This window comes from Gymnodraco acuticeps, unplaced genomic scaffold (genome assembly GCF_902827175.1).
Source record: "Gymnodraco acuticeps unplaced genomic scaffold, fGymAcu1.1, whole genome shotgun sequence".
In the NCBI taxonomy this organism is placed as follows: Eukaryota; Metazoa; Chordata; class Actinopteri; order Perciformes; family Bathydraconidae; genus Gymnodraco; species Gymnodraco acuticeps.
Window position 1 is genome coordinate 1,375,767 of NW_022989867.1, and position 11,070 is coordinate 1,386,836.

The 11,070-nt window shown below is 40.4% G+C and overlaps 1 long non-coding RNA gene across 1 annotated transcript; it reads right to left on the minus strand.

Annotated features, from left to right (window-relative positions):
• Positions 1-988: 988 nt before the first annotated feature.
• LOC117533259 lies at positions 989-1,830 on the minus strand. Its single transcript, XR_004567033.1, has 2 exons — positions 1,369-1,830; positions 989-1,321 (listed from the first exon to the last, which is right to left on the minus strand). It is a non-coding gene; the product is annotated as an uncharacterized LOC117533259 (long non-coding RNA).
• Positions 1,831-11,070: the final 9,240 nt, after the last annotated feature.

The window sequence follows — 11,070 nt, forward strand, 5'->3', positions numbered from 1 at the left end:
GGGTGGAATTCCGCTATGGATACGGAAACAATCTTCCATTCTGATTCTGAAATCTTGTACTGACTCTTTTTCTCCCTGTTTACACCCTGAGACTTTAGTAAAGTCTCGTCTCAGTGCAAAAACCCTCTCGATTGAAATATTTACGGGAGCGAGTGCATTTATGAGGTCCTGCTGACCTGGTTCCAGGGGGTTTCCATTGGGCGAGGACCCGGTGAAATCTCCCTTTACCCTGGCCCATTCGTGGCCAAAAATTGTCATAAGGGTTCTTAAAACTTCATGTTTTACTCACAAAACAATATAACATTCTTCAGACTAGTAGTTAACTTTATATAAGTTGTACTCTCTCTGAACTCTTCAAAACATCTACTTCTCCTGTCTATCTCTCTCTGTGCCCTGCAGCTGCTCCTGCACAAGCTTCTCTCATCAATCACCTCTCTGTGTTTAGCCAACAGTGTGCTTTTAGCCTCGTGCAGCACCTCTGTCATGTTTAAACATGAACAGATCCCTCCTGTTTACTTACTCTTTCTTCATAAACACAATTAATGTCTACTAATGATATTACAAAAACTACCTAATGACAAATACCACAAAATTCACAATGCAATGCAATAGTAACAATCAGTTCTCAAAACTTCTCATGAAAACCACAATGTGACGTAACTGCATCCCACAAAAACTATGCTAAACACGACAAATTATAGTTTCTTATTTATTTAAATATCTACGACACATTGATCTATTAATTTTCAATGTTATTCACTCCAACTTCAGACCAGTCGTTGATTATTCACTCCTTGTTTTAAATTCAACGCTCAGCAGCCATTTTTGAGGCATTTTGAGAAGAAGCACAAGCAGTCATACTGCTGCTTCAGCAATTAGAGGAAAGCTGTGAAGAAAAAAGGGGGGCTTTCTTTTTATTCTTTGTTCCTGCGCTTTGTTTTCTTCCACTATCGCTCTCAATTTGTCGCTTAATTCTCTTACTGCTTGGTGTTCCTACTGGACAACGTGCCGGTCAGAACCTAATTCCTAATTCACCACTAGTGTACTTCAACAGACCACAGAGTTTTTGTTATCACCGTTAGGTTTCCACTCTGTGCGCTGATTCCACTTGGTGACACTTTTACACACTGCTTTCACTCATAAGTGTACCCAAAGGCACGTCGATCCTCCTCCTAGGCGGAGTAGCCTTTCTCTATCAACGTTTTATCAACCTCCTTAACGGCGGAGTAGCCTTTCTCTATCAACGTTTTATCAACCTCCTTAACGGCGGAGAAACCTTTCTCAATCAACGTTTTATCAACCTCCTTAACGGCGGAGAAACCTTTCTCTCTATCAACGTTTTATCAACCTCCTTAACGGCGGAGAAACCTTTCTCATAAGTGTACCCAAAGACACGTCAATCCTCCTTAAATGGCGGAGAAGCCTTTCTCTACCTCCTTAAATGGTGGAGAAACCATGTATATCAACTTTTATCTTACCCGTTATCTGTGGTCACTGGTCCGGTTGGATTCCGTCAATCGTGCCGAGGATGAGGGAGGTTGGACATATAAGCACCGGCCCGGCCACGAATTCTGCGTCCCGGGTCTTTCTCGGGGTCGGCTGATGATCCCGGCTGTCGACAGACTTGCGGCGTGTCTTTTCCCTCCTCCTTCCCGTCACGATGTATTGGAATCCGGCTCGAAGGACCAATTAATGTGAGGTATCTATATATTACTTTGTAAGAGTAAACCCCAGCTCGGTTCAATAACCAGAACCCAGTGAACAAAGATAACAGGACTCATGTTTCCAGTTTACTTGCTGCAAGGAGAATCAGCGAGTGACAGGTCATGTCAACTCCAAAACCAACTCTCAGCTAGGAGAATCGGCGAGTGACTTATTTGTCAATGGGAGTCTTGTGACTCGCAATCATGTGGGTGAGTGTGTGTGTGTGTGTGTGTATGGTCCACAGAAAAGAGGAACAGCCTATTCTCTGTTCCTCTTTTCTGACTATGGTCTCTTTACAACATAAAATGACAACATATTATGAAAACACGTTTATCCTTCAATAAACTCTAACAGTTACCCTGTGTTTAAATTCCCCTGTCTCTCAGTGTCAGTTCGTTTTTTGCTATGGTCATGGTCAGGTCTATGCTCCTTGTCTTTTGCCTTGGTCAGGTCTATGCTCTTTGTTCCTCACCACGTGAGCGATTATCATTTTGTTCTCAATTTTTGTCATCTCATCCTGAGATTAGTTATTGACCATCTTTTGCTGTATTTTGGAAAATAAAGTATCCTACCAATACTTTACCTTTGTCTCCCGGGTCGTGCAATTGAGTCCTACCTCCTAAGTGCCTGAGTTCTAACAATAAACACTATAATGGGATGTGTAGTACTAGTAGAGAGAACCAAATATGTGAAGCACTTTTTTGTTAATTTATGATTTGCTGCATATAAGGAACAAAATCCTCGGTCGTACCATATTGAATTGTATCATTATTTTGCATTGTGTTAAATCGCATCGTATCGCATCGCTCGGTGCTTCAAATGTATCGTTAATGTATCGTATCGTTGGCAACGTATCGCATCGGCCTCAGTGATGGAGATGCACATCCCTACTGTATATGTACAATACAATTGAAAACATCTCGATGTGAGACTGGCCTTGATAACCAGGCTATGACTTCATGTCCAGGTCTGTGTCACTAGGGTTAGGCAGTATTACATTTACATGACTCACCGAGCCCCTTGGCGATAGGCCTTACCGTAGGCAGAAGGGCTTTCAGACTACTAAATAATTCACTCATCACAAATCATAGTACAGATTTCATACCAAACACTCCAGTTTCATATTTTGTTTTGTTAAAAACCTGATATAGGTGGTATTTGGCCCCTGATGAACTGCCCCCCACCCCCAGTCTGTAACAAGATGCCCAAAGTACTACACCATGTTTTTCTGTGTATCATGTGTCCGTCGCCCCCACCCCCACCCTGAAACATCTTCTCATTTGCTCAGAGACACTGTGTGAAGGGACAGGAAGGGGTGGTCTTATTGAGGTCTGTGTGAGTGACTTTGAATCCACAATGAAGGAGTTTTACTGTAGGACCGCAGAGAGTTCTATGATCTGGCCATCATTGAAGACTTTGGATGATGGAGCATATATTTTAGTCACTTTAGTTTGAGGACGTTGGTTTGCATCCTTAGTGTGACTTTTGCGAGGGCATTGGTTAGTAAAATAGAAAATATAGTTGATTTAATATGAAAATGGAGGATTCAAACTTCAAAATACTTGAACCAGTCACTCAACCAGTTCTCAACCGGTAATACAAATGTGACCTGCTCCATCGAAATCAGTCGCATTGCCCCGAAGACACATTTGTGAAAGAGGAAATTCCTAGCTTTCTAATGATATCAGGATTGTTTTTGTTCTCCAAATATGAAGCGAAATATGTCACATTATATAATGACTGTCACCGAGTCATCATTTTGAGAAAAAGGCCTTTTAAAGTTTCCTCTTCTCTGGAATCCATCGATCTGATTGATTATTAGCGGAGCAAATTATCAAAATACTACGGAGGGAAGATATTTTCGTTTGGATTACTGGTCTGGGGGAAGTGTGTGTGTGTGTGTGTGTGTGTGTGTGTGTGTGTGTGTGTGTGTGTGTGTGTGTGTACGCACGCACGCAGGGCTGCCAACCTTTGAGTTCAGCTTGGAGTGAGATTTCTTTTTTGGTGAACCAAAAAAAGAAATGTGTAAAGTGTTACAAATATATTGAACATGTACAAACTAGTGTTTCCCATTAATGTACCGGGCGCTACAGTGGAATACACAGTATACCCGCGACTCTTACAACGAAGGCTCGATAATCAGCTCGCGGCATATAGGTGTAAGCAGAGGTAAAGTGATATTTTATGGGGGGGGACCTCACCTCACCTCACCTCCTCTAGGGGGGTCCGGGGGCATGCTCCCCCAGGAAGATTTCTATTAAAATATTGAAGTTAAAACCATGAATCTGGTGCACTTTGAGAGCTAAATTAAGAGATCTATGGATACATCTCTCAACAACCATATGAAACAGAACTGTACACAGATTTTCTTTTTCTTTATGGATATTTTACAAATCACACCCCTTTTTAAACTGTATTCTTGTTTTACTGTCATAGTATTTAAAGGGATAGTGGAAACCCGTGAATTTTGGGTTTAACTTATGTATTTGTATTACAAATAAGCATAATAAACAATTTTTTTTAATTTCATGCGCCTAGTTTCATTTTATTTTCAATTTTACTGCGCCCTCTCAATGAAACGAAATACTTCGGGAATCGTCGGGAATCTTCGGGTGATGACGAGAGCAGAGGAAGACGGGCACAAACAATGGCGGACATTCAATAGCATTTGCATGTGAATAGCCGACCTTTATTATGGTGAATAGATGTGTTTTGTATGGCTGTAGTGCGACAGCAAATGCAGAGAATGGCGTATCGACTCATGCGTTTCCAAGAAACCCAGCCATTCGTCGTCAGTGGGTGAAATTTGTTCAGAAATGTTCACTATAGGTAATACTATAAGACTGTAAGACGGCAATACTTTATATTGCCATAAATATGATGATTGATTATCAGTAAAAAATTCTACGTGACACAACGACATTGGATTAACCTTGAGATGCGTTTTTATTCCGTTGAACACAACTTTTGATCACAAATCAAAAAAGGTAAGACGTAATTATTGTAATATTTTTGGAACCGGATGTTGTTTACTTTCTCTTTTCTGGCTGATAGCTCCAGGAATTCGAGGTCTTACAGTGATGATTACATGTGTGGAGTCTCAGCTTTAAATGGTATATCTTGTTTGTGCAGTTAAGATAGTAATAAGGGCATTTCTACCGTGTGTTGTGTGTAAAAAAGCGTTAGCATTAGTTAGCATTGTTTCGCTCAATGCTAATTCAAAGGCTTGGTATTACTCTTGTGTTTTTTCTAGCTAACAATTGTTCTTATTGTCAGTTAGCGGAGTTTCTTACCTTTAAAAGGGTATGAAACATTATTAGTTTCATAAATGTTAAGAAGCCCTGAGACATGTGAGAGAAAAAAAACTGTGGGAGGGGTCCACTGGGGGGACCTTCGGGCTTAACTGGTTAACAATGATTCATATTTGTAAAGGCTACAGGTGATCTTAAGATGCGTGAGCTATGCTTAGGGACCTACCAGTCAAGATTATTTGTGCGTAGGGGTGCATCATCTGGCGCCTGGTCCTGGTCATCCTCGCCATTGCCCATGCCGTGAACCATCACCTCGGGCTCGAACAAATAAGGACGTAATGGTCCATCGTCTGGCTCAATATTGTCACCATCGTCGCTTACTGAACCGGATTCAGATTCAGTTCCTAAAACGACATTTTCGTAGGAAAGCCGAGAGGATGTTTCTGACTCGCTATCATCACTGGATACCTCGTACAATCCTTCTTCTTTGTCTGGTATATTTGCCCTTCCACGTTCATTCTGCATAGACGCCATAGTTTGTTATCGTATCGTCTTCCTGAGTTTTCGTCACTTCCGGTTTGGCTGAGTCGAACATTTCGTTTCTAAAAAACTTTGGGGAAGCTGCAATAAAGTGCTTCTAACATGCGTAAGGCAATTATTATATATTTTTAATCAGGTGTGATTGTTTTGGTACGTAATTATGCTTGTATATAAGTTAAAACGAAACTATTTGAGGTTCCATTTCCACTATCCCTTTAATAACTGTTTTTCATTTATTCTCATAAATGGTGACCAAACCGTTTGAGACCGACTGAGATAACTAGACTAAAGTTAACTATCTAAACCAGGGGTGTCAAACTCAATTTCATCGCGGGCCACATTAGCATTATCGTTGCTGTCACGGTGTGTGAAGCAGGTAGGACCCAAATGCAGATTAAAGTGCAAATTCCTTTATTTCAAGGCTAGGTGAACAACAAAGACAAAACAGAACACTCACCGACGAACTAGTCATGACAAGACGAACTGACAAAGACAGACAGAAAAACCAGAACTTAAATACACACAAGACTAATCACACAAACAAGACACAGGTGAGGAGGGAGGAGAAAACACAGGGGCCACAGGTGAACACAATCGGGTAATCAGACACACCAGGGAAACTAACGACAGGGAACCACAGACAAATCCAAACAAGACAAAACACAACGCAGACAGAAAACCAAAAACAGATATAGACAAGACAAAACACCACAAAGACAGATCGTGACAGTTGCACTCAAAGCGCCGGTTGTAACTTTAAGACTATATAAATATATAACATATATAAAATAATGTATTACAGTATATTACATTATTGCCTCTGCATTGGATTATTATCGGATAGGGTAATAACTTCATAATGAACTACGTCTGAAGGCAAAAGTCTAGGGCAAATCATTACAAGTCTCTTCAGTGTGCATGTCACAAAATGAGATGCATTGTGGGACATGTAGTTTATTGGCAACGTGCTTCTGTAAAGCGGCATGTAACCGTATAATAAACGTATTATATTCTTTGCAAGCTCTTGCAGGGCCACATAAAAGGAAGTTGCGGGCCGGATTTGGCCCCCGGGCCTTGAGTTTGACACCCCTGATCTAAACACTCAGAGAGTCCCTTACCTCACTGAGCTGTAGTTATCTCTCTCTGTCTGACAGGACAGAGCTCTCCCTCTCTTTGTTTTAGAAACAGCTTCTAATATCCGTCATCTAGCGCAGCTAGCTAACCAGATGCTAACAACAACAATGCAAATAGTGAGTTTGGTAGAAATATACTGTATAATAGTAAAGTTATTGAAGATGATGCCATATTTATTAAAGATTTTACATTATAAATATTCCCCAATATTAGTCAAAAGCATATTCTTCAAAACTCCTTGTTGTAGTATGGCCACCAGGAACCTATTGATGTGTGTGGTGAGTTTGGTAGTAATATACTGTATAATAGTGATTGAATATTATTGTATTCTCTTTTTTCAGAGTTTCACTTTGCAGACGGTCCCTGAGTACTCGTTTCTTCTCGGGCTGCGGATAGAGACCAATGTAATGTGTCCAGCTCGGAGGACGGCACGTTACGGCGTATTGGCTTTTTTTGATCAAAATGTGATTGTAGTTCGTTGTCAACCTTACCACGGTACTTAGGAGACGTCATTTGTGTCTGAACAACGTTTTGTTCATGAGTTATTGATCCGTGAAATCCGAATCTCCCAATATCGTTCCAACTTCACTGAACTAAGCCAGAAGACTCTCATTTCGTAGACCGCTCGTTTTGCTGTTCCTTCACTTTATTTTTATATTTTATATACATTGATTTTGGACGGAAACTTAGCGTGTGTTCTATTTTAGAACATTAAGAAAAAAAAATGTAAGTAACCAATGTGATATATTTTCATGGGGCCCAAAATCCCTGGCGGCACCCCTTACTATACGCCTTGCATTCACAATTTCAGCCGGAAGGAGGGGAAGCTGCGCTACGGAACAGCAGAGTGGCAAGCTTCAAAAATGTATTAATGGTGTGATTTTGGAAATAAACGTTTCATATTCTGAAAGCCAAGACTTTGTTTGTTTAAAATCAAACAAAACACCGATCCCCCAAAAACTATTTTTTTACACAAATCCACGTTTATTTTGAAATGAGCCGTTGCGACTTCCGACTGATTTCGATAGAGCGGGTCACAAATTGAGCTACTAAGTTTATTAGTAAAATACATTTTAACTTAAAATAAAACATCTAAGTTCTGCCATACTGAGTGACCATGTCATTATCATAATCGAATTAGGTATTTTAAAGTCCCGTGCCGAATGATAAAGCAATGTTAGGCTGCTTTAACTGCAAGGTTTGGTAATATGTTGTTGTTCAGATTATTCTTTACTTTGTGTTTTGCTTTACCCTCTTAAGCATGTTTTAACTATGCCTTTAACATATATATGTATAGAATATATGAAAAGCATATAAATTGTTTACAATAATAATTGTACTATATTCATATACTTGTGCCATAAAAAAACATGATCAGCAAAGAAACAGGATAGTCCATTTATTTCTCTTTAAAGACTCTGTTGACTGGTGCTGAGCTTGAAAGCTGAGATAATGAAAATATTTGTATGATTATGCTGAAGTCTGCTTGGACATTTCCTTCTTGTTGTTTTTTTAAGACATTTCCTGACTCCTCAAACCATTTTTAATGATGTTGTGAACAAGGGACCAATGTGTGGTTTTGTCATTTGGCCCACAGTAGTGAAGCAGAGTATTTATAGCCTGAAGGTATCCGGCTGTGCAGCCAGTGCATTGTGGGTCCTGCGGTTTTGTGCATATCATTACTCTCTCTCACACATTTGCAAACACACACAACCTGATATAGTAGCTGTGTTGGTGAATGGGCCTGTGGGATTGGACAGTTAAACGACCAATTAACTGTGCCAATCAATACAGCTCCCTCCTGACAGACCTAATTAACTGCTACTGTAACGAGAGCAGGAACAGCTCTGGGCATGTTTACTGTGCACTAAGTGGACTGCTGGGAGCTCAGGGGGTGTTTTAGGAGAGGATACAAGGGTTAAAGCATTGGGTATTTAGAGGTGATGGTCTGTTCTGCTTTATAGGTCCTCAAAGGATTCTCAGAAACATTTACCTAAGAATCTTCTGTACAAGAAAAACCTGGCCCAGCTGTTCTGTACTGTAGTCATCACAGTCCACAGCGAATGTATGGGTATCTGGGCCTACTTTCGTCGAGCAACAAGCTTGTGCAAAGACGTTGAGTGGAGTCAAGCTTGCTGTACATGCCTTTTAGGCATGTCCTCAGTCTGTTGCAACAAAATAAAAATATACTCAAAAATAATGGAATTTGTTTTGCTTGCTGCCATAAGCTGCATTCACATTATAGAGTAAAGTGGCTCTGCGCTGCCGTTTTGTTTGGCGAAGAGAAGAGAGCTGCAGCCTGACTTGGTGGAAGCTCTAACCTCGGCGTTGAGCACTTATTGAAATCCGTTAACCCGTGACATCAGTTGGGCCCAAAAATAAATGTCCCTGTCGGAATGCTTTGGGAAACCAACGTCTATCAATCAAATACATATTACGAACACTTGAATAGCCCGTAATCAAATCACTAAGTCCTAAAAGTTATAATTTTTTCTTCTACATTCATTTGACTGAGCTGAGACCAGACGTGACATTGGTTGGGAGGAAGGGTTAATTAAAAAATACATCTATGGTAGCAGCCCGCTCAGAAAGGTCTGTAATAACATTAGGATACTGAAGAGAAGGTTAACATTTGAAAGTGTATTAAAGGACATCAGAAGAAAGCGTTGGACAATTTTATGAATACATGCGATTCCATTTCATAGGTCACCAATCAACTCCTCTATCTGTTGGGATAGTGAAATATGAGGCGGAGGCGCAATGGATAGAGCCTGGGTGTTGGGATCAGGGGAGCACAGGTTCAAACCCCACTGCAGTCAGCATGTCTTGTGTCCCTGGGCAAGACACTTCACCCCAAATTGCTGCTGTGGGGATTGTCCACAGTATTGAGAATGTACGTCGCTTTGGATGAAAGCGTCTAACAAGTAACATGTAATATGAGACTGAATATACTTAGGAAAATTGCTGGACCATTGTCTACTGGCATGTGAAAATCTGAGTAGTAAAAAAAAAGGTACAATTCTTAAATGTTCAATCAAACGATCACACCCACTCCAAGCATTGATTGGTTAGATATGTGGCCGGGTTTAAACCTTTTGTGTAAACTATTGGGTGCCTGTATGTGTAGATACAGTGTTTGTCTCGCCCTATACTACAAATCTGGCAGATTTATGATAAATCAATTAAACAAAGGAATGAATATGCAACTGCTTGGATAATGCATTCATTGTTTAAATCGTTGTGTTGGCATCTGATCTGATTTGCTTCAGTTTCCAAGGTAGTAGTGAAGTATTGAATGTAACCATGGTGGCACCACAGGTAAGGCTAACCCAAACATTAAAGAAACCTCACAAATAATTAATTAATTGCCACCTGGCTTAGTGTTGCTCTGGAACGCAGTGTTTGAGAAGTGTTCACATCAACACCTACACTTTCCCCAACACAATGCAGTTTATCGCTCATGCTGTATGATCACAGGTAGCAGTGATCCAGCATTTGTTCGGGAAGACAGCAGTAGAACGGCTGCAGTGAACCCTGTAATCAACACCAGTAGAATGGGGAATTAGATTGTTATTATTACATGTTACTTGTTAGACGCTTTTATCCAAAGCGACTTACATACTCAATACTGTGGACAATCCACACAATTTGGGGTGAAGTGTCTTGCCCAGGAACACAACGACATGCTGACTGTAGTGGGGGTTTTGAACCTGTGACCCCCTGATCCCAACACCAAGGCTCTCAGATGCTGTGTATGTGTCTAGAATGCCATCATATTCGCCACACACGGTGAGAGGGATGGATGTGAGAATGGCAGATGAGACACGAGCAAATATCTGTCTGGGAAATAGAGACCAAAAAATAAGAGAAACACAACAAAATAGATTGAAAGAGACAGGCAGACTGCAGAAAAGCCATCGTCTGATACTACTGCTGACCCTTTGAACCTGACAATCTCCTCCCTGATTAGTTCAATCAATTCTACAGAGACCAATCAGATCCAGCACTGACCTTCATATATTTTATGATGGAAGAAGATGTGGCGTCTTTGCAGTTTGTTACTGTTTTATGGGGGAAATAAAACAGTAACCCCTTTTTAAAAGAAAATCTTAACCTGATGCTTTCTCATAAATGGCTCTTAGCGCTGAACAAATTGTCTTCTGTGTGCTAGTTTTGGTCCATGGATCTATTTACAGAATCATTCATCTCAAGAGGCAATATTTGTACCATTGTTTCACAAATGTATGGGATTTTAAATTAGTTTTCTTTACTTTTGGATCAGAAAGTTCCCTGGGGCTCTCTGTCCATCAACTATAGACATGGCTGTAGCCTTATTTACCTTCTAGCTAGCTGGTAAAATGTATTGGATTTGGATCAGTTGTTCATGAATGCTAAGAAAATACAAACTTTTTTGTATCTTCAAATTGGAATATCTTTTACT